The sequence below is a fragment of the Pleurodeles waltl genome, chromosome 12 (genome assembly GCF_031143425.1).
Source record: "Pleurodeles waltl isolate 20211129_DDA chromosome 12, aPleWal1.hap1.20221129, whole genome shotgun sequence".
NCBI classification, from domain to species: Eukaryota; Metazoa; Chordata; class Amphibia; order Caudata; family Salamandridae; genus Pleurodeles; species Pleurodeles waltl.
The window spans coordinates 697,463,923-697,488,397 of NC_090451.1; the positions used below are offsets into that span (position 1 = coordinate 697,463,923).

General features: G+C 49.5%; 1 protein-coding gene across 3 annotated transcripts in view; it reads left to right on the top strand.

The window, feature by feature from the left end:
• LOC138266880 (phospholipid scramblase 3-like) overlaps positions 1-24,475 on the top strand; it is a 205,713-nt gene that overhangs the window by 147,388 nt on the left and 33,850 nt on the right. Inside the window, exon 1 of one of the 3 annotated variants that reach the window (XM_069215601.1) lies at positions 10,865-11,265. The exons of 1 other annotated variant lie outside the window; for it this stretch is intronic. The gene's annotated coding sequence lies outside the window, so the exon portion shown is untranslated. Of the gene's footprint in view, positions 1-10,864; positions 11,266-24,475 lie in introns of those variants that run through there. One more of the 3 variants, XM_069215599.1, reaches the window with a different exon arrangement.

Here is a 24,475-nt window from a genome sequence, read left to right on the forward strand (position 1 = left end):
CGTGTAATGGTGTCCCCGCACTCACAAAGTCCGGGGAATTTGCCCTGAACGATGTGGGGCACCTTGGCTAGTGCCAGGGTGCCCACATATTAAGGGGGTGATTCTAACTCTGGCGGGCGGCCTCTGCCGCCCGCCAGAGTTCCCCCGCCAGAATACCGCACCGCGGTCATTAGACCGCTGCGGGCATTCTGGGTTTTACACTGGGCTGGCGGGCGACCGCCAAAAGGCCGCCCGCCAGCCCAGTGTAAAACTACCTTCCCACGAGGAGGCCGGCTCAGAATTGAGCCGGCGGAGTGGTAAGGTGCGACGGGTGCAGTGGCACCCGTCGCGAATTTCAGTGTCTGCAAAGCAGACACTGAAATTCTTTTTGGGGCCCTCTTACGGGGGCCCCTGCAGTGCCCATGCCGTTGGCATGGGCACTGCAGGGGCCCCCAGGGGCCCCGCGACACCCCATACCGCCATCCTGTTCCTGGCGTGAGAACCGCCAGGAACAGGATGGCGGTATGGGGTGTTAGAATCCCCATGGCGGCGCAGCGAGCTGCGCCGCCATGGCGGATTCAATGGGGCAGCGGAAAACCGGCGGGAGACCACCGGTTTTCCACTTCTGACCGCGGCCGAACCGCCGCGGTCAGAATGCCCTGCGGGGCACCGCCAGCCTGTTGGCGGTGCCCCCGTCATTTTAGCCCTGGCGGTCGACGACCGCCAGGGTTAGAATGACCCCCTAAGTAACTTAGCACCCAACCTTTACCAGGTAAAGGTTAGACATATAGGTGACTTAGAAGTTACTTAAGTGCAGTGGTAAATGGCTGTGAACTAACGTGGACGTTATTTCACTCAGGCTGCAGTGGCAGGCCTGTGTAAGAATTGTCAGAGCTCCCTATGGGTGGCAAAAGAAATGCTGCAGCCCATAGGGATCTCCTGGAACCCCAATACCCTGGGTACCTCAGTACCATATACTAGGGAATTATAAGGGTGTTCCAGTAAGCCAATGTGAATTGGTCACTAGCCTGTTAGTGACAATTTGGAAAGCAAAGAGAGAGCATAACCACTGAGGTTCTGGTTAGCAGAGCCTCAGTGAGACAGTTAGTCATCACACAGGGAACACAAACAGGGCACACTTATGAGCACGGGGGCCCTGGCTGGCAGGGTCCCAGTGACACATACAACTAAAAGAACATATATACAGTGAAATATGGGGGTAACATGCCAGGCAAGATGGTACTTTCCTTCACAACCCCCTCCCCCCCCAAACGAAGGACAATAAGACTAGCCATGACCTGATGAGTCTTCATTGTCTAAGTGGAAATATCTGGAGAGTCCATCTGCATTGGAGTGGGTACTCCCAGGTCTATGTTCCACTGTATAGTCCACTCCCTGTAGAGATATGGACCACCTCAACAATTTAGGGTTTTCACCTTTCATTTGTTTTAGCCAAAGTAGAGGTTTGTGGTCTGTCTGAACAATGAAGTGAGTGCCAAACAGGTATGGCCTCAACTTCTTCAGTGCCCAGACCACAGCAAAGGCCTCCCTCTCTATGGCAGACCAACGCTTTTCTCTAGGGGTCAACCTCCTGCTGATAAAAGCAACAGGTTGATCCTGGCCCTCAGAATTGAGTTGTGATAAGACTGCCCCTACCCCTAATTCAGATGCATCAGTTTGAACAATGAATTTCTTGGAGTAACATGGGCTTTTTATGACAGGTGCAGTGCACATGGCCTGTTTCAGCTCCTCAAAAGCTTTCTGACAGCTAGCTGTCCACAATACCTTTTTAGGCATTTTCTTAGAAGTGAGGTCATTAAGAGGGGCTCCTATGGAGCCATAGTTCTTTATGAACCTCCTGTAGTACCCAGTGAAGCCTAAGAAGGCTCTCACCTGGGTCTGAGTTGTAGGGGGAACCCAATCTATGATAGTTTGGATTTTCCCCTGAAGTGGTGCAATCTGTTCTCCACCTACAAGGTGTCCCAGATAAACCACTTTTCCCTGCCCTATCTGGCACTTTGAAGCCTTGATAGTGAAGCCTGCCTTTTGCAGGGCCTCCAAAACTTTCCATAGGTGGACCAGGTGATCATCCCAGGTGGAGCTAAAGACAGCTATATCATCTAGATATGCTGCACTAAAAGCCTCCAACCCTTGCAGGACTGTATTCACCAACCTCTGAAAAGTGGCAGGTGCATTTTTCAAACCAAAGGGCATTACTGTGAATTGGTAGTGCCCTCCAATAGTCGGAAATGCAGTTTTTGCTTTAGCATCCTCTGATAACTTGATCTGCCAATACCCTGCAGTCAAATCAAAGGTGCTTAGATACTTGGCAGATGCCAGTGTATCTATGAGCTCATCTGCCCTGGGTATAGGGTGAGCATCAGTTTTAGTTACCTGGTTGAGACCTCTGTAATCTACACAAAATCTCATTTCCCTTTTCCCATCTTTGGAATGAGGTTTTGGTACAAGTACCACAGGAGAGGCCCATGGACTTTTAGAGTGCTCAACCACTCCCAGTTCAAGCATTTTCTGAACTTCTTGTTTTATGCAGTCCCTGACATGGCCAGGCTGCCTATAGATCTTACTTTTGACAGGCATGCTGTCTCCAGTATCTATAGTGTGCTCACACCAAGAAGTGGTGCCTGGCACAGTAGAAAAGAGTTCAGAAAACTGACCCAGTAGATTTATGCAGTGGTCTTTCTGCTCAGTAGTAAGACAATCTGCTAAAACTACACCTTCCACTAGAGCATCTTGTTCTGTGGAAGAGAAGAGATCAGGGAGAGGGTCACTCTCTTCTTCCTGTCCTTCATCTGTTGCCATGAGCAGGGTGAGATCAGCCCTGTCATAGTAGGGTTTCAGGCGATTGACATGGAGCACCCTAAGGGGACTCCTGGCAGTGCCTAAGTCAACCAAGTAGGTGACTTCTCCCTTTTTTACAACAATAATGTGGGGTCCACTCCATTTGTCTTAGAGTGCTCTTGGGGCCACAGGCTCCAAGACCCAGACTTTCTGCCCTGGTTGGTACTGAATCAGAACAGCCTTCTGGTCATGCCATTGCTTTTGGAGCTCTTGGCTGGCCTGAATGTTTTTGCTGGCCTTTTTCATATACTTAGCCATTCTGGATCTTAGGCCAAGTACATAGTCCACTATGTCTTGCTTAGGAGCTTTTAAAGGTTGTTCCCAACCCTCCTTTACAAGTGTTAGAGGACCTCTTACAGGGTGTCCAAATAGGAGTTCAAAGGGGCTGAAGCCCACTCCTTTCTGGGGTACCGCCCTGTAAGCAAAAAGGAGGCAAGGTAACAGGACATCCCATCTCCTCCTGAGTTTTTCAGGGAGTCCCATTATCATTCCTTTGAGAGTTTTGTTAAACCTCTCAACCAGTCCATTTGTTTGTGGATGATAAGGTGTGATGAATTTGTATGTTACACCACATTCCTTCCACATGGCCTTCAAGTATGCAGACATAAAGTTGCTACCCCTGTCTGATACCACCTCTTTTGGGAAACCCACCTTGGAAAAGATTCCCAGGAGGGCTTTGGCCACTGCAGGAGCTGTAGTGGTCCTTAGAGGAATTGCTTCAGGATATCTTGTGGCATGGTCCACTACCACCAAGATAAACCTATTGCCTGAAGTAGTAGGAGGGTCAAGGGGGCCAACTATGTCAACCCCTACCCTTTCGAAGGGGACCCCACCCACAGGTAGTGGAATAAGGGGAGCCTTTGGGGTGCCACCTGTTTTGCCACTGGCTTGACAGGTGACACAGGACTTACAAAATTATTTTGTGTCCTCTGACATTCTAGGCCAATGAATCAGGGGGACAAGCCTATCCCATGTTTTCATCTGCCCTAAATGTCCAGCCAAGGGAATGTCGTGGGCTAGAGTTAGGAGGAACTCTCTGTATTGCAGGGGAATAACCAATCTCCTGGCAGCTCCAGGTTTTGGGTCCCTTGCCTCTGTATACAAGAGGTTGTCCTCCCAGTAAACTATGTGAGAGTCACTGACATCCCCATTTTGCTGTTTAACAGCTCGCTGTCTTAGACCCTCTAGTGTGGGACAGGTCTGCTGTGCCACACTCAGCTCCTCCCTGGCAGGCCCCCCTCCACCCAAAAGCTCAGCAGTGTCTGCTTCCAGCTACTCTGGTGAAGGTTCTGCACAGGGTGGGGGATTCTTCTTCCTCAGAAGTTGAATCATCTGTAGAGGGAGGGATAGTAGGAAGTGTTTTACCTTTACTAACCCTAGCTTTAGGGAGCACTTGGTCCATTGTTCCAGGATCCAAGTCACCCTATCCTTTTTGCTTTTTGGCCTGAGCCCTTGTCAAAGCAAAAATATGCCCAGGAATGCCCAGCATTGCTGCATGAGCCTCCAACTCCACTTCTGCCCAAGCTGATGTCTCTAAATCGTTCCCTAGTAGACAGTCTACAGGTAAATCTCAGGCAACCACAACTTTCTTTGGACCAGTAACCCCCCCCCAGTTGAGATTCACAACAGCCATGGGGTGGCTAAGAGTGTTGTTATGAGCATCAGTCACTTGGTACTGGTGACCAAGTAGGTGTTGTTCAGGGTGGACCAGTTTCTCTATTACCAAGGTAACACTGGCACCTGTGTCCCTGTAGGCCTGAACCTCAACACCATTTATTAGGGGAAGTTGCTTGTACTTATCCATATTAAGGGGACAAGCAACCAAGGTGGCCAAATCAATGGCACCTTCAGAGACTAACACAGTCTCTGTGGTCTCCCTAACAAGACCAACCCCAACTAAATTACCAAAAGTGAGCCCAGCTACTCCCTTGGATTAGCTATTAGTAGGTTTGCTCCCACCACCACTGCTATTACTAGGGGCACTAGGTGTAGCAGTATGGGTTGTGGTAGTGGGAGGCTTGGTGCTTTTCTTTGGACAACTGGCATCAGTTGTCCAATGGCCTTTTACTTTACATAAATAGCACCATGGTTTCTTTACTTGATTAGAAGAGGATTTGGACCCACCACCCCCACCAGAGTGTTTTTGTGGGCCTGATGAAGACTCATTTTTAGATTTGTCCCCACCCTTGTCTGAAGACTTACCATCCTTCTTCTTACCATCCTTCTTCTTGCCATCCTTGTCACCCCCATATGAACTTTTCTGTTCACTCTTGTTCTCACCCATTTGCCTGCCTTCTTTCCCAATTCTTGGGGAGAGGTCAGATCTGAGTCCACTAGATATTGGTGTAACAAATCAGACACACAGTTATTCAGAATATGCTCTCTCAGGATCAAGTTATACAGGCTTTCATAGTCAGAAACTTTACTGCCATGTAACCACCCCTCCAAGGCCTTCACTGAATAGTCAACAAAGTCTACCCAGTCTTGTAAAGACTCCTTTTTGGTTTCTCTGAACTTAATCCTGTATTGTTCAGTGGTTAAGCCATAACCATCCAGGAGTGCATTCTTTAAAACTGTAAAATTATTGGCATCACTTTCCTTCACAGTAAGGAGCCTATCCCTGCCCTTTCCACTGAAAGATAGCCATAGGATAGCAGTCCACTGCCTTTGAGGGACCCCCTGTACAACACAGGCCCTCTCAAGTGCGCAAAACCACTTGTTAATGTCATCCCCCTACTTATAAGGGGGAACTATCTTATGCAGATTCCTAGAATCATGCTCTTTAACAGGATTACTATCTGTAATACTGCTGCTGCCACCATGGGGTCCAAACCCCAACCTCTGCCTTTCTTTTTCTAAGTCTAAAGTTTCCCTGTCTAGAGCCAGCTGTTGCTGTTTAAGCTTCAGCCTGGTCTCTTCCACTCTCAATCTATTGAGCTCCCTTTCTAACATTCTGTCATCATGGTGGGTGGGTTGGGCATGTTTAGACACAGAAGAATGGTGTGAATGGACAGAGGGAGAAATGTCCCTAACAGTTGGCACTCTAACAACTTGACCTGCAGGAATGATATTCCTACTGTGATGAGAACTCACATTAGTACCAGTTATGCTAGGTGGTCTGCTAAGGGGCAAGTTGGCAAGAATACCATCTAACATTCTTACTGGGGCTACCCCAGAATCAGAGTGTGAACCATCTGCTAACTTCTCAACTGATGTGCCAGCTAAGGCCTTATCATTTTCAATAAGCATGTTAATCAACAATTCTCTAGAGGGATTCTTCCCTACCGCTAAACCTCTATCAATGCAGAGACCCCTTACACCTTTCCAGCTAAGGTGGTCATAAGCAGAGCTGACCAGATCAAGAGTAGGACCTGTACCAGACATGATAGACAGAAAAGAAAGAAAAAGTTTCAGAACTTTTTAAGGAAACAGAAAAAAAACTTTTTCAACTTTTTAGAACTTTTTGAAAGTTTTAGAGGTACTTTTCAGCACTTAGCAATAGAGTAAGAGAAGAAAAGCAAAACTTTTTGGTTAGGTGTACATACACTGAACTTGTTTTGTATATTTTTCTCTTATGAAAAGTACAAAATGACAAAGTGGTAAGTAGTTACAAGTACTTATCCCACCGCTGCACAACCAAAGTAGGAGGCTGGCCTGGTTTGTAGTGGGTACCAAGGGGTACTTACACTCTGTACCAGAACCAGTTATCCCTTATTAGTGTAGAAGAGGTGTTTCTAGCAGCTTAGGCTGATAGAAGGTAGCTATGGAGAGCAGCTTAGGCTGAACTAGGAGACATGCAAAGCTCCTACTATACCACTTGTATCATATGCACAATATCATAAGAAAACACAATACACAGATATACTAAAAATAAAGGTACTTTATTTTTATGACAATATGCCAAAAGTATCTCAGTGAGTACCCTCAGTATGAGGATAGCAAATATACACAAGATATATGTACACAATACCAAAAATATGCAGTAATAGCAAAAGGAAGTAATGCAAGCAATTTACAGTCACAATAGATTGCAATGAGAGCACATAGGTATAGGGGCAACACAAACCATATACTCCAAAAGTGGAATGCGAACCACGAATGGACCCCAAACCTATGTGAGCTTGTAGAGGGTCGCTGGGACTGTAAGAAAACAGTGAGGGTTCGAAAATTAGCCCACCCCAAGACCCTGAAAAGTAGGTGTAAAGTGCGCCTATATTCCCCAGAGAGCACAGAAGTCGTGATAGGGGAATTCTGCAAGGAAGACCAACACCAGCAATGCAACAAAGGTGGATTTCCGGGCGAGAGTACCTGTGGAACAAGGAGACCAAGTCCAAGAGTCGCGACAAAGTCGAGATTGGGCAGATGCCCAGGAAATGCCAGCTGAGGATGCAAAGAAGCTGCCACCGGATGGTAGAAGCTGTGGATTCTGCAAGAACAAAGAGGACTAGGAACTTCCCCTTTGGAGGATGGATGTCCCACATCGTGAAGAAGCTTGCAGAGGTGTTCCCACGCAGAAAGACCGCAAACAAGCCTTGCTAGCTGCAAGGGTCACGGTTAGGGTTTTTGGATGCTGCTGTGGGCCAGGAGGGACCAGGATGTCGCCAATTGCGTGAGGAGACAGAGGGGGCACCCAGCAAGATAGGGAGCCCTCACAGAAGCAGGCAGCACCCGCAGAAGTGCCGGAACAGGCATTACGAAGAGGAGTGAACCGGAGCTCACCCGAAGTCACAAAAGGAGATCCCACGACGCCGGAGGACAACTCAGGAGGTTGTGCACTGCAGGTTAGAGTATCGGGGACCCAGGCTTGGCTGTGCACAAAGGAAATCCTGGAAGAGTGCACAGGAGCCGGAGCAGCTGCAAATCACGCGGTACCCAGCAATGCAGTCTAGTGTGGGGAGGCTAGGACATACCTCCACCAAACTTGGACTGAAGAGTCACTGGACTGTGGGAGTCACTTGGACAGAGTTGCTGAGTTCCGGGGACCACGCTCGTCGTGCTGAGAGGGGACCCAGAGGACCCGTGATGCAGTTCTTTTGGTGCCTGCGGTTGCAGGGGGAGGATTCCGTCGTCCCACGGGAGATTTCTTCTGAGCTTCTAGTGCAGAGAGGAGGCAGACTACCCCCACAGCATGCACCACCAGGAAAACAGTCGGGAAGGCGGCAGGATCAGCGATACAAGGTTGCAGTAGTCGTCTTTGCTACTTTGTTGTGGTTTTGCAGGCTTCCTGAGCAGTCAGCGGTCGATTCTGTGGCAGAAGGTGAAGAGAGAGATGCAGAGGAACTCTGATGAGCTCTTGCATTCGTTATCTAAAGAATTCCCCAAAGCAGAGACCCTAAATAGCCAGAAAAGGAGGTTTGGCTTCTTAGGAAGGATAGGCTAGCAAGACAGGTAAGAGCCTATCAGAAGGGGTCTCTGAGGTCACCTGCTGGCACTGGCCACTCAGAGCAGTCCAGTGTGCCAGCAGCACCTCTGTTTCCAAGATGGCAGAGGTCTGGAGCACACTGGAGGAGCTCTGGCACCTCCCCTGGGAGGTGCAGGTCAGGGGAGTGGTCACTCCCCTTTCCTTTGTCCAGTTTCGCGCCAGAGCAGGGCTGGGGGATCCCTGAACCGGTGTAGACTGGCTTATGCAGAGATGGGCACCATCTGTGCCCATCAAAGCATTTCCAGAGGCTGGGGCAGGCTACTCCTCCCCAGCCCTGACACCTTTTTCCAAAGGGAGAGGGTGTAACACCCTCTCTCTGAGGAAGTCCTTTGTTCTGCCTTCCTGGGCCAAGCCTGGCTGGACCCCAGGAGGGCAGAAACCTGTCTGAGGGGTTGGCAGCAGCAGCAGCTGCAGTGAAACCCCGGGAAAGGCAGTTTGGCAGTACCCGGGTCTGTGCTAGAGACTCGGGGTTCATGGAATTGTCTCCCCAATGCCAGAATGGCATTGGGGTGACAATTCCATGATCTTAGACATGTTACATGGCCATGTTCGGAGTTACCATTGTGACGCTATATATAGGTAGTGACCTATGTATAGTGCACGCGTGTAATGGTGTCCCCGCACTCACAAAGTCTGGGGAATTTGCCCTGAACGATGTGGGGGCACCTTGGCTAGTGCCAGGGTGCCCACACACTAAGTAACTTAGCACCCAACCTTTACCAGGTAAAGGTTAGACATATAGGTGACTTATAAGTTACTTAAGTGCAGTGGTAAATGGCTGTGAAATAACGTGGACGTTATTTCACTCAGGCTGCAGTGGCAGGTCTGTGTAAGAATTGTCAGAGCTCCCTTTGGGTGGCAAAAGAAATGCTGCAGCCCATAGGGATCTCCTGGAACCCCAATACCCTGGGTACCTCAGTACCATATACTCGGGAATTATAAGGGTGTTCCAGTAAGCCAATGTGAATTGGTGAAATTGGTCACTAGCCTGTTAGTGACAATTTGGAAAGCAAAGAGAGAGCATAACCACTGAGGTTCTGGTTAGCAGAGCCTCAGTGAGACAGTTAGTCATTACACAGGGAACACATACAGGGCACACTTATGGGCACTGGGGCCCTGGCTGGCAGGGCCCCAGTGACACATACAACTAAAACAACATATATACAGTGAAATATGGGGGTAACATGCCAGGCAAGATGGTACTTTCCTACAATAAGATCTCTCGATTTCACTTGTTTTCCGTTTGCCGGCTTCCCATGCATCTTCGTGGCCCACGTGTGCATCTTCGTGGCCCACCTGTTCTTCTACATGGGCCGTCTGTGTTTCCTCATGACACACCTGTGCTTCTTCATGGCCCACCTGTACTTCTTTATGGCCCACCAGTGCATCTTTATGGCCCACCAGTGCTACTTGATAGTCCTCCCATGCTTCTTTTTGGCGTACCTATGCTTCTTCATGATAGACTCGTACCTCTTTATGGCCCACCCGTGCTTCTTCATGACCCATCCTTCTTCATGGCCCACCCGTGCTTCCTCATGGCCCAGCCGTTCTTCTCATGTCCCTTCCAGATCCTGAATCCTGAAGCCCGGCTTAGGCACAAACACCACTCGCCCCACACTTAGAAGAGGTAGGGGGCATCAAAGACCACCGACCCACACAAATTATTTGGGAATCGGCCACAAAGGTCCTTTTTCTCATCCCCACCCCCAACTGTGGGCTTCATATCAATACTGGGTACAACAAGTGACGTACAAAGGCTGCACATGCATTACTTAAGGACCGGGCCACTTGGAATATGCGTCAAGGAAAGGTCAAATTATGCAGCAGGGTTGAGTAAAATATGTGGTGAGAAAATGCAAATTATGCAGCATAATGCTGCACATTTTGTGATAGTATTACTTGAGTATTTTGTCATTTTTTAATCGAGTATGCAAGCACTGCTTTTCTGACGTGTTGGTATCTATGTAGGCTTTTAACCACGCCCATCACTATAACTCGTTCATGGGCTTGCCTTTCAAAAATCCTTTGTTTTCATTGGTAAATGCTTTTAGTTTGTCCCTCCTTGGCGCAGTTTTGTTACCGCCTTGACCATCGACCCTGCTACATGGATAATTGCACTTTTGCTGATACATTTGACTGTGAGCGAACTTCTTTTTCTTTTTGTGTCTCTCCTTCGCGCTCATGCTCATGGCGGCCGTGGTGCTTTGAATCGTCTCGCTTATGTCAATTGTTTTACTTTTCATTTTCAATTTATGTGACTTGAAAAGTCCAGTTAGGAATTTACAACACTAATGGCTCTACGCCGAGCAAAGGCGGGGCCCATTGCATTTCCAATATTTTTGTTAAAATCTGCAGATTATACAGAAGATGGCGAATTATGCGGCAAATCTACAGTTATGAGAGAAACTCTGAGGCTGCACAATTCCAGTGGCTCTACTCAAGGGACCCCTTCACTCCCCCCTCTGCATCACGCGCCCGGGAAGTCACAGCGAGATGAGGGCACACCTCTGAGGCACTCCCTTCACATGGCACCAGCGCTCTGCTCAGGGCACATCCCCTGGTCTGCGAGGAGGGGGGACGAACCAAGCGGGTCACTTCAGGGCTTTCCGGAATTGAGTAAGAACTCTTCTCTCCTGCCCTACAGTTTCCAGTTCCAGAGGCTGAGATCACTTCCGGCTCTGCCCGCTGCTTGGATGTTCTCCAGATAACAGCCTGACAGAGTTGTTGTGCTGTGAGAAGAGAGGGGAGGTATAAAACTGCAATCAGCACCAGGCAGAGGTATAAGATCACACGGAGAGAGACAGCAGCAGTCGGGACCAAGGGCACAGAGACCCCTGGGACTCAAGAGGCAGAGGTGCAAGATCACACAGGGGGCCCGAGCAGCATCCGGGACCGAGGGCACAGAGACCCTTGGGACTATCTGCCACGTGCAAGACGCAGAGGTACAAGATCACACAGAAAGTCAAGAGAGCTTCCTGGACCAAAGCGAGAAACCAGAGGAAGAGGTAACACATTTTACGCAGTTAGAGCACCTGGAGAAGGGAAGGGGAGAGGCTAGAGGAGGCAAGGAAAGGCGGAGAGCTGCCTTCAGGACCCCGGGGTAGAAGCAGCAATGGCAGGGGTATTAAAGGCCCCCTGGCTGCTCCTGGTTTTCGGTCATGCTGGCGAAAGAAGGGGTGGGAAGCAGGAAAGGCGCAGAGAGGCCTGTGTGCCTCACCTTAGTAAAGGTACAAGTATTTATTTGTTCGGTGCATTACGTTGGAAATGTAACACCTGGTCTGTATTTCAATGTTAAAGGGCTGTTGTCACAAGCAGACAATTTCGCATTAGTTGTGTTACTGTGGGTAAGTCATACTGGCAGAAGTATGTGTGTAAGAAAGTGTGAACGGCTGTGTTCTGCAGGGGAGATAACGAACTCCGTGTGTGAGCATCCTGTCAGTTGCAAGGGGGTGTGTCAATGTACCTAGTTGTGTCAAGTGCAATGCGGAACACGTAACCAATGTTTGTAAGTGAAAGGTGCGGGGCTAGGAAGGGAAGCGTCAGTGACAATCACGCTATAGGCCGTAAGCAGACTTGCATTATTGATCTGAAATTAAAATTGCATTTATATAGCGCCTATGACACACTGCGAGGACTCGAAGCGCTTTACGGCGCGCAGCACGCTGCTTTGGAGCCTAAAGTTAGCGGTCAGTTCATTGGTGTTGGGACTAGTCTTGTCTCTCAGAGAAACCATGGCGCGTGTTTAATCCAGGTTCTTAGGGGTGCATTAATACTTCGGGTGTGGTCGTGAGAGGGGGTTATGTGAGAAGCAAATGATTCCAGGAATGAACAGATATTGTTAAGTTTCAAAGAAAGAGAGGTTAAGACAGGCGTGAGATTTAGAGTAGTTTATAGGTACAAGAGGTGAGAAGAAGGAAAGAAGAGGGGAATTCAAAAAGTTAAAAACGAAAGTTTAGGCCAACCTTACTTTTTCATTCAGTTTTTAGGAGTTTCGCAGGCGGAAGTTGTTTACAATTGCATTCAATCTGAGGCTGAGCATTCCTGCCTTGCCGCAAAAGGGGACCCCGGTGCTGGTTGTGACCCCTTAATGAGCGCCAGTCAAGCAGTGGGGCATGTGTCCACATCCCAGCCCCCTTATGACCATCTGACAACACCACTGAGAAGGCTCTTGTGCACCTCACCCCACTGTAGATGGGGTCTAACTACATGCAAGCCCAGAAAGGACCCCTGTGTATATGCATTACCTCAGTACATTCATTGCTGTGAAGTATTGTTAGAGTTTAAACCTGGAAATCATTGGACACTTTACGTAAACTTCAGGTGTAAACAAATGTTATGTAAACACCCTCCAACTTAATATATAACTAAGCAGTTGAGAAACGCACTCAGCATCCATCAGTAGTACATTCAGTGCATAGTCTGGCAGACCCATCCATGGCCTGGTTCGAAAGGGGCTGACCCTGCCCGGACTGAGGCACCCCGGACTCGCCAGGACAGGCACCACAGTCCCCAGAATGGATGTGTCTGATGTCACCTGGGCCCCCAGCATCCACCTGGCCTCGTAGTTGCTATGCCCCTCCCACCCCAGGGGTTGGGGACAAGTAAAGCACTTGACAGGTCACAGAGCGCCCGTATTGGGAGATGGCTTAGGGGATAAGGCAGGGCTGCAGAGGTGTCTGTAGGAAGCCTCGGGGCCCCATCCTATATGAGCACCTGATGATGCTCTGCGCGCGCCGGAAGCAGCTGCTCCGAGTGGACGTTTAGCTCTCGGTGCTACGTGTTTCCAACAAAGATAATTCCCGCAATTGCACAGGCGCTGGTCTAGAAGCCAGAACATAATGTGCACAGTGAGTCACCTGACGTAAGAGCGTCCCGCTTACGCAAGCTCAGGGAACCAGCCCTCCCCTTGTTTTCCCGTCTTGCTTCACTTCCTGCCCGGGGCAGTCTGTCTGGGTTTGATGCTGGCGTGGGCTGGAGCTGGTACTCATCCCTGTAGTGCAGTGAATAAGGGAATAAAACATCACTAGTTTCATAATATGTCCCTATTGCCTCCGTGTGGTTATTGAGGTCCAGGAAACCCCATTATCAAGCCTCACCGGAACAACAACTCGCCCTCAGCGGGGACACATGCATAAGCTACAGGAACTATGCACAAGGCCACACCTGTCCATGTTAACTGGGTGGACATATAGCCACACTGACACGGGGATCACATACGTCATGAAGACCTTTTAGGGTGGACCCACTAGCTCACACTCACGGTCATTAGGATTTGGCCCTCCCTACTATGGGCATGGCCGCCCCCTCCCTCAGAAGTTGTAGTAACCCAGAAGTGACTGTAGTGTTGCCGTAGCAACACTGAAGTACACTCCCTGTTGCTGAGGTAGTGCACGTAGCCCATTAAGGGCTGAGCGCCTTTCGTTCGCACTGGCAAACGCGCGGGAAGCAGTAACGGAGACCACACAGTCAACTAGTTTCACTCGCGCTCCGACAGGCCGCACTGACCACCCACCCCTTCGGGTCGTGCTATTTATTCCTTCTTGTGCTCTGAACCGGGGTCGGGCGCACCTTGGCAGAAACCGCAGGGGTGGTCCTGTCACACCCCTGACGGAGCTCGCACATGCGGCTCTCCCATGACGCACAATTAATGTGCTACTGTGCACAACATTACATTCCTCCCCAAAATAAATTTAACAAAAATGTTATGACATAAATACTGGGCATAGGCTAAAGTCCCACAACAGATGACCGTTTATAACACTAAACAGTGGCACGAAGCATGAATTAGACGCTGGCACATTTGTGAAAAGTCAATCATATGTTACATGGTGTCGTAGTAGAGACGACGGTGTAGGGTTAGATCTCAGATTTTAGCGGGTCTTCTCACTCCGTCGTATGGACATGGGCTGTTGAACTGCTTCAGGGGCTGCTGTTTCTTCCGCTGGAGCAAGAAGAGTCTGGGATGGCTCGTGGTCCTCACTGGGCCTAGCCCCTTCGGAGGGTCTTACTGGGGAGGGGGCTTCCGAAGGACCATCTGAGGATCCCTCACGGTCTCCCTCCTCTGAGGGTGGCACCGGGCCATAGAACTTCTTGACATGCAAGATTTTCCTGGATACCTCTTCCAAACCTCGCCTCACTGTCACTTTGGTATCAGTGAGACGAACGAAAAGGAAGTTGGAATTTGCTGTTTGAGTTTCGGCACTTCAACAGCACAGCATCTCCTACTTGGAGTCTCGAAGATTTAGCTTTGCAGTGAAAACTGACTCTGCGATTTGACTTCTGATGCTGACAGAAAGATCTTCGCGGATCCACTGGGGTGGGGGTCCAATTGGGGTGATGTGGGATGGAGTCATGTACCACTCGACCCATTAACAGGTGACCAGGGGCCTGATCGGTCGTGGAATGAGGCGTTTGTCTATACTCTCGTAGGAAGGTGTAAATGGCCCACTCATATGGTTGGAGGCTGGCATGAGCAATTCTGATCACCTTATTCAGGGTGCGCATAAACCTCTCAACTTCTCCGTTTGCCTGCGGCCAGCGGGGTGTGATGCGTCGGTGGTGGATCTCCCACGACTTCAAATACTCGGCCACCTCGTGGCTTTGGAACGGAGGTCCATTATCAGTTCTCAATTCTTTGAGTAACCCATGAGTGGCCATTATCTTCTTCAGTTTGGGCAACACCGCCTGAGCTGAAAGTGACAAAAGGATTTCCACTTCAGGATACCGGGAGTAAGTCATCTATGACTACCATGGTGTGCCTTCCGTCTGGAAGACTGCCAAAATCAAGGATGGCGCATACCCAGGGTTGTTGTGGTCCTTCTGTAATCACAGGTTCTGGAGGAGATGGCGGTCCAGTTACCTTGCACCACGGACACGTCCGAACAAGGGTCGCCACTTGCTCGTCCATATAGGGGAACCATACCTTAGCTCTCAGTCTATTTTTAGTTTTCACCATGCCTTGGTGCCCAGAGTGGGCCAGCTGTGCCACATGGGAGTGGAGGCTGGCTGGGATTACCAGTCTAGGGCCTCTTAAGACACATCCTCCGGAATCAGCTACCAGCTCTTGTCGAACATAATAGAGGCTTTCAAGTATGTGCCGGGCTTCCGGGGTCTTGTGTGCCCAGTTTTCCTTGAAATTATGCCACCTGTTGGTCTGGATGGCTTTCAGAACGTGTTGCAGGCACTCGTCTTGAGCTGTGGCCTGTTGTAGGTGTTCCAGAGAAAATGGAATAGGTCGAGAACGGTCCACGACAAATCGGACGTACTCCTCAGTCTCTCGGGCATCGTCTTCCTCCGCTGTAGTGGCTTCTCGGGGAGGGCGAGAGAGATAGTCTGCGGGGTCACTTGATCCAGGGCAATATTCAACCTGATAGTCATATCTTGTAGCTGAAGCAGCCACTTCTCTATCCGCGGGGCGGTTTTTGCGACAGTGCCCCGGAAGAGGGGTATCAGCACTGCACCTAAATCTTTAGGACCTGCATCCACTGCGAGTGTGGTTTCCTTCTGAGGATCGTAGTACAGCAGAGTGGTGTCTGCCGAGAGGGCTGTCTTAGGGTCTTCAAACGCTTGCTGTTGTGTGGGACCCCACTGCCATGGAGTAGCAACTCTGGTCAGATGTCGCAGGGGTTGCGTCCTGGTCGTCAGGTCGGGGATGAACCGCCCGCAGTAATTTACCATCCCCAGAAAACTGTGAACCTCTGACATGGTGGTAGGAGCAGCGGCTTCTTTGATGGCTCTGACCTTTTCTGGGTCAGGAGCTATTCCATCGGCTGAAAAGGTGTACCCTATGAAGCTGATCCGTTGCGTAAGGAACTCGCACTTGTCTCGGTGCAGGATGAGTCCTGACTCCTGCAGACGTTGGACCACTCCCCTAAGTCGACTGTTGTACTCTGGGATTGACTTTGCATATATCAATTTATCGTCACTGACGTTGAAGGCTCCTGGCAGTCCCCCAAGGATCGCATGAATGGTGTTCTGGAAAACTTTGGCAGCACTGGAGATGCCAAACTTCAGTCTGCGGTATCTTCGGAGTCCTTGGTGCGTTGAAAAAGTTGTAATGTAACGCAACTCTTCAGCCAGCGTGATCTGATGGTATCCGGAGCAAAGGTCTACTTTCAAGAACCAACAAGCACCATTCAGTTCTGATAAGAGGTCATCAATGGTGGGAGTTAGGTTTGGCTCTCGCTTGATGGCCATGTTGGGTAACCTCATATCCTCACATATGCGAACCTCGCTGGGCTGCTTCGGTTTCCTTGCTACGACGATGGGAGATACCCACGGGTGGGTCCGTCCACTCTCTCGATGATTCCTTCTTTCTCTAGCTTGGCTAACTCCTTCTCAACTTGGGGCCTCAGGTGGAATGCGATTCTTCGGTGCCTCAGGGCCACCGGTCTCACTTTCTGGTCAATGTGAAGGGTCACCTCTTTGTCTCTCAGGCATCCGATCCCTTCAAACACACCAGGGAATTCGTCCAGAATGTGCGTGATTGTTTCATGGTGTACTCCTAGGGCGAAAGTGACAATCTTGAGGTCTTCTGCCATTTGGCATCCTAATAGCATTCCATATCCGTCTCCCGTGACGTAGATAGTTGAATCGCATACCTCTGACTCATGAGTGATAGGCGCACAGAACTTCCCGTGGATGTGTAGAGGTTGGCTCTGTCCATACGCAAAGAACTTTCACTGCTGTCTTGTGCAGTTGAGGATTAGGGCGTAAACTGTCATATATTTCTTTGGACAGCAGGTTAATGGAAGCTCCTGTGTCTACGGTCACCAACACTTCTTGGGTGCCCACTTGCAGATGGCACTGTGGGAGACACGGGTGCTTCCCCATCTCTTTGCCTACAGTGAAGATGGTGTGAACTGTGTGCTCGAGTTCATCAGTCACTTTGTTGATCTGCTAGCGAGTAGACACGTGTCGGGGTGGATCCCTTTTCCTTCGATCGGCAGACCTTGGTGAAGTGGTTGAATTTTCCGCAGGCCGCACACTTTTTTTCCTTTGGCAGGGCAATTCACCATGCGGTGAGGGGGGCCTCCGCAGTACCCACACGACTTTTGCGGTGTTTCTGTCTTCATGGGCGTTTTCATGGGCTTGTCTTCATGGCATTTATGGTTTCCATCTTGATAGGTTTGTTGAGGACGGCTTCCATGTGGGAGGCTTGGGCTTTTGATAGCTCTTTGTTCCTCCCCATCGTCAGGATGTCAATGAGGGGCTTGCCTGGTTCTTCTAGGATGTGTTCCCTCAGTTTGGTGGAGGCACACCCTTGAATGATTTGTCCTCTTATCTCCTCACCCTTGTCCGCGAAGCGACACATTCTTGCTAGTTCTTTGAGTCTGGTGTGGAATATGTTGAGGGACTTGCTCTCTTGCTGTCTGGCCTGTCGAAAAATGAACCGCTCGTAGTCTCGGTTCACCATGGGTGCAAAATATGCGTTGAGTGACGTTATTAGTGTAACATGCGTTTTGGGGTCTGCCTTCTGGAGTGTCTTGGATATCCTGTGCCGCTCTTTCCCTCCTAGATGTAGGAACAGGGCTCTCTTTCTTTCATCCTCAACATTTATGGCGTCGAAATACAGGGTAACTCTCTCTACCCAGTTTCTCCATCTGGTGGCTTGAGCTGATGAATGGCTCTATGGGGGGAATATTTGTCATGATGGGCGGCCCTTTGCTTGTTTGCTGCCTTTGTGCACTGGTGTGTTGGTGTTGTGCCTGGCTTGGCTTTAATTGGTGCTCCCTCGTTTCTCTCCGCGCTAGGGTTCATGACCCACCTTGTGCGCCTCTTGCTTCTGTTGCAGCCTGTATCAGCTTGTGCCACGTGTTGCTGCCCACGTGGTCCGACAATTGTGCAGGAGCAGGCGATCCCGTCTCTCGTCGCCAATTTGTAGTGTTGCCGTAGCAACACTGAAGCACGCTCCCTGTTGCTAAGGTAGCGCGCGTAGCCCATTAATGGCTGAGCACCTTTCGTTCGTTCTGGCAAACGTGCGGGAAGCAGTAACTGAGACCACACAGTCAACTAGTTTCACTCGCGCTCCGGCGGGCCGCACTGACCCCCTGCCCCTTCGGGTCGCGCTATTTATTCCTTCTTGTGCGCTGACCCGAGGTCGGGCGCACCTTGGCTGAAACCGCACGGGTGTTCCTGTCACACCCCTGACGGAGTTCTCACATGCAGCTCTCCCATGACGCATAATTAATGCGCCACCACGCACAACATTACAATGACGTACATCTGTTCTGACAACAGCCAGCAGTGAGGATATTCATTAAACGCACGAACGTCTGAAGGTGTCGTGGCGCTGACATGAATCAGATATAAAGCACTCGAAAATTAAACAGGAAACTAAAAAAAGCTAGGCCATGAGCAATTTTCTAAAACAAGTGAGAATCTGTTGGTTCTTAAGCTCCCAAGGGAGTTCCACAACTCACATGTAGAATGAACACAACTCCTCCCACTCCAGGGTGCTTTATTGCCTCTTGGGATGGAAACTGTTTTCAATGAGGTGAACGCAGACTTCTCAGCGAATACTAGGTGAACTTTTTCCTCAGATATTCTGTGTTATCCCGTTAATTGATTTCTGTGCTGTACAGAGAGCCTTCAGGCCACTTGTTTCTTAACTGGGATCCAGAGATTCTCCACTGAGGCCTGAGAGACTGACTGATATCACTCCCACCTAATTTGATCATATCGGAAATTGTACCACCAAACCCCCCTGAGGGAAATATTTAACATGGTAAAGGACTTGACTCATCAGTAAACAAGCTGTAATTACATTCTCCCTCTCAGGAACTGTGCTCAAACATGTCCTCTGTTTACCATCACAATATCTCATTGACCCAATCTCTGTTTTCCTCTCATCCTGATGGCGTAGCCACAGTCACAACACTGACCACAACTGATCCCTCAGTGAGCCCCTCACTCTCTCATTTCAGCTGCCCACCCCTGATATTTGGAGTCCTATGCCTAACATCAAATCAGGGTCACCTAGCAGCCCAGCCTCCCCTTAAGAACATCACCCTGTCCTCTAACATTTGCTTGCAGGCCCACCACATCTGTTCTCTCGATTACTGCCCCAGACAGTTGGAAACATGACTTTATTGTTCCACTACACAACAAATCCCTCAGACGAGCCCAACTACCAGCCTGTACCACTTTCACCCTTTCTGGCAAAATTTATAGAAGAAAACAGCTAATCTCCACCTCTCTGTATATCCTGGAAATGACTGCTGTGATAGTGTCAGAGAGCCTTGGGATGCTCCTTGATAGTGGCAGGCCAGCAGCCTTCATCCTATTGGATATTTCAGAAGCATTCAATATAGTCCTTCTCGCCCTATCCTTCTCAATATCTGGGTCTGCAAATAGGCTCTTCACTGGGTATGGTCCTATCTCTCCAACCAAATCCAAATGGTAACCCTCCCTTCCAAGATTATTTGTGGTGACCCACAGGAGTTGCTCCACCCCACTCTTTGTAACATCTACATCACCCCCCTCAATTCTTTGATTTGTTCTTTTGGTTTTGGTGTGCTCTCTTATGCAGAAGACCCCAAATGATCATCTCCCTTGCCAAGAATGATAGGCCCACTTCTCCTTCTGTATGTGGATGGTAGCCTCCTGATGCAGGTGGACTGTATTTACTTAACAGCAACAAGATGGAGATGCTGCTTTTTGGCCAGCCGTCTAGTCCTTGGTCCCCTGACTGGTGTCCATCTGAATTTCAGTCCCTCCTTCCCTTACGCCCACAGCTAAAAATCATGGCATTTGGTTAGATATTGACCTCTCTTTCTCTAAACGCATCATCCAAATTTGAGGCGCCAGCTTTGCCATCGTCTGCACTTTCAGAAAGATCACCCCCTTCTTCTGACTTACACCAAGAAAACTGCGATATTCCAGCAATGGCTCCTTATCAGGGGCTTCAGGGTACAGCCCACCACCTCCTGTCAGGCCCCTGTGCATTTGTCACTTTAGCAGTATTCATGAAAACTTGGGTTTCTTGTTCTCAGGAACACTGCCAGTGCCCAGGACAGCCCTCTCTGCCTCCTCTCCAAGCTCGTGATGGCAGGAGGAGGAGAAGGAGGGGGCTGAGGCAGGATCCAGCTACAGGGTGTTGTTTGCAAATAAACACTCTGTTGCTGGATGTCTGGAATGTGCACATCTGTGGCGTGTAGTCCATCTACGAGCCCCTCACACAGGCACAGTCTGTTTTATTTAGCAGACTTACCGCGCCTGCCTCAGGCAGCACAGTGTGTCTGCTAAAATGTGGTTGTCAGATTGCACGTAGGTGCATCCCTGAGGCCAGTGAGGAGCCACACAGCAGCGGGGCAGGAGCCCCAGCACTCTCCCAGCTTCTTGCAGTCCTTTAGGTTTTATCAAAAAAGCTGGTAGAGGGATTGAGTTGAGTCTTCCCATGTGCAATCCTGCCCTTGCTGCTCCATCTGGCTCCTAGTTGGGAATCTAGTTTGCAGATTTCAGTGTCCAGCACCAGATTCCTGCTCTGCTGTTGTCATGGAGCCTCTGAGCTGCCATCTAAATAAGCAAGGTAAGCAAAAAAAATGTTATTTCTCTAGGCATGTGTATGTTTATGAGTGATGGGGAGTAAATGGGATTGAGTGAAAATGGTTGTGTGAGTGTGTTTGAGAGCATCAATGAGAGTGCTTTCAGTGAGAATCTGCATTTGAGAGTGTATATGTAGGAGTGCGGCCTGGTTTGTAGTGGGTACCAGAGGTACTTACACCTTATACCAGGTCCAGTGATCCACCTTAGTGAAATGTAGGTATTGTTCTAGCAGCTTAGGCTGTCTAGCGGTAGCTGTAGCAGAGCAGCCTAGGCTGAAATAGGAGACATGCAAAGCTCCCGCAATACCACTATAGTTACACAATATTTATACACAATAAAAGACAATACTCAGAGTTACCAAAAATAAAGGTACTTTATTTTAGTGACACAAGGCCAAAAATATCTTAGAGGCAATAGTCCTTCTGGAGGTAAGTATTATACACAATATATATACACTAGAGACCAAAATCAGGTAAGTAAATAGTCACAAAATAGTGCAAACAGTAGAAAATACAATAGAATGCAATAGGCCTTGGGGCAACACAAACCATATACTAAGAAAGTGGAATGCAAATCACGAATTCCCCCCTAGGCAAGTGTAGTGTGTAGAGGGGTGCTGGGAGTGTAAGAAAACACCAAACGTAAGTAAAGTACCCCACCCAGAGCCCAGGAAAGTAGGAGTAAAGTACTGCAAGTTTCCTCAGGACACACTACAAGTCGTGATTAGAGTTATTGCAAGAACCAAGCAAGACTGCAAGCAACAAACCGTGAATTCCTGGACCTAAAGACCTTTAAAGAGAGGAGACCAAGTCCAGAAGTCTCAGAAGATTCCAGGAAGGACAGGAGCCCCTGCCAACCTAGAACATGGTGCAAAAGAGGATTCTCCGGTCAGAAGAAGTCTGCAGAAGAGCACCAAAGAGGATGCCTGCGGGTTCCTGCATGATGCAGGAGATGTCCCACATCATGAAGTTGAAAGCAGACAGTTTGCGTCTCTGGATTCGTCCAACAAGCCTTGGTTTCCTGCAAGGTCGCAATTTGCATCAAAATGGCGCTGCCTGGACCTAGGAGGGACCTGGTGGCCTCAACTCGGACTGAGGAGGCAGAGGGGATGCTCAACACTGGAGAGAGCCCACAGATGACCAAGCAGCACCCACGGGTCCCAGGAAACAGGACAAGGAAGATGCAAAATGCGGTTGGTGCAGCGCAACAAAAGAAGGTCCCACGCCGCCGAAGAACAACTCAGCAAGTTGAGTGTCACAGGATGGAGTGCTGGGGACCTTGGCCACACTGTCTACGAAGGATTCGTGCAAATAGTGCACAGAGGCCCCAGGAGCTAGAGATGACGCGGTGCACAAGGGTACTGTCGAAAACCGGGAAGGCGAGCTGTTACCTCCGCCAAATTTGGAAAGCTGGACCTTAGGACAGTCTGTGTCGAAGGGGTCCACCACCTGTGTTCCACAGAGCACGCTCGTCATCAGGAGAGGAGTCCCAGAGAACCGGTCGTCGTCTTGGAAGGTGCCTGCTGGAGCAGGTAAGTGACTCCATCACTCCACGTGAGATTTCTTCGGTCCTTCTGGTGCAGGGTGAAAACAGAGAGTCCACAGAGCGTGCACACCTTGGAAACTGTTGCAGTTGCTGGCTGGAGCTGAGATTGCAGAGTCACAGTAGCCTTCTTGGATACTTTGTTGCAGTTACAGCGGTTCCTGGAGAAGTCTGCGGTTGATCCGTCGGTCAGAGGATGAAGCAGGAGTTGCAGAGGATTCCTGGTGGAAACTTGCAAGCAAATCTAAAGAGGAACCCACAGGAGATACCCTAAATAGCCCTGAGAGGCTACCTAACCAGGTATGCACCTATCAGGAGGGGTCTCTGACACCACCTGCTGGCACTCACCACTCGGAGGCCTCCAGAGTGTCCCCACACCTCGGAAAACAAGATGGCTAACGCCTGGGACACACTGGAGGAGCTCTGGGCACCACCCCTGGGGTGGTTATAGACAGGGGAGTGGTCACTCCCCTTTCCTTTGTCCAGTTTCGTGCCAGAGCAGCGACTGAGGTTCCCTGAACCGGTGTAGACTGGCTTATGCAAGGAGAGCACCATCTGTGCCCTTCAAAGCATTTCCAGAGGCTCTGGGAGGATACACCTATTTCCAAAGGGAGAGGGTGTAACACCCTCCTCCTAAAGGAAATGCGTTGTTCTGCCTTCCTGGGACTGAGCTGCTCAGAGGGCAGAACCCTGTCTGTGAGGTGGCAGCAGCTGTAGGTGCAGTACAAGCCTCAGAGAGCTGGTTTGGCAGTACTGGGGGTCCATGGTGGGGTCCATGGTGGAGCCCCCGGGATGCATGAGATTGCCCCCCCAATACCAGATTTGGAATGGGGGGGGACAATTCCATGATCTTAGACACCTTACATGGCCATATTCAGAGTTACCATTGTGAACCTGCATATAGGTATTGACCTATACGTAGTTCACATGTGTAATGGTGTCCCCGCACTCACGAAGTCTGGAGAATTGGCCCTGAACAATGTGGGGGCACCTTTGCTAGTGCAAGGGTGCCCTCACACTTAGTAACTTTGCACCTAGCCTTCAGTAAATGAAGGTTAGACATCTAGGTGACTTAGAAGTTACTTAAGCGCTGTGAAAATGGCTGTGAAATAACGTGTGCGTTATTTCACACAGGCTGCAATGGTAGTCCTTTGAAAGGGTTTGTCTGTGCTCCTTATGGGTGGCAAAATAAATGCTGCAGCCCATAAGGATCTCTTGGAGCCCCAATGCCCTTGGTGCCGTGGTACCATATACTACGGACTTATAACGGGGTTCCAGTGTGCCAATCGGAATTAGAATATGAAGTCACTAAACAATAGTGACTATTTTGGAAGCATAAGCACTGAAGTTCTGGTTAGCAGAACTCCAGTGACACAGTTAAGCACTATTGGCAACACATACATAGGCCACAAACTATGAGCACTGGGGTCTTGGCTAGCAGGATCCTAGTGAGACAGGCAAAACCTACTGACAAACAGGTAAAAAGTGGGGGTAACATGCCAAGAAAGATGGTACTTTCCTACAGTGTATCAATAAGAAAAGTGAGTACGAAGGAGTGACTCAAGGAGTATGACTGTTAGAATGAGTGATTGATTGGAGGTTGACGGATATTCCGTAGGCCTTATTGCGATCTCCATGGGATATAATGGAATTGTAATAGGGCGGACGGGATATCCATGACGTTTGTGATGGAGTATTCCACTCCACCAAGATCTAAAAAAAGCCCTACATTTGAGAAGCCATGAGTATGAGTGAGGCAAATTTTGTAAGAAAATGGGATGAACTTCTGGCCAGTATTACGCCCTATCAATTTCAGAGATCACCAGCCGCCTCGGGTACATTCCTTTACATTTCCCACCTCGATTATGGGATTTACATTTTTCTAGGGCTACTTGAGTATCCTTTCCACCGGTTGAAAGTGGTACTGAACACAGGTGCCAGAATGGTTCTGAACCTCCCTCCGTCCAACTTCTTCCCATCTCAGACAACTCCACTGGCTCCAGATCAAGAAACGCACCTCCTTTAAGGCTTTATGCCTCACTTACGGAGCTGAGTCTAATCTGGGTCCCTCACATTGAAAGCTTATGTTTGGACTTTATCTTCCTTATCTAGTCTTAAGTCCACCTC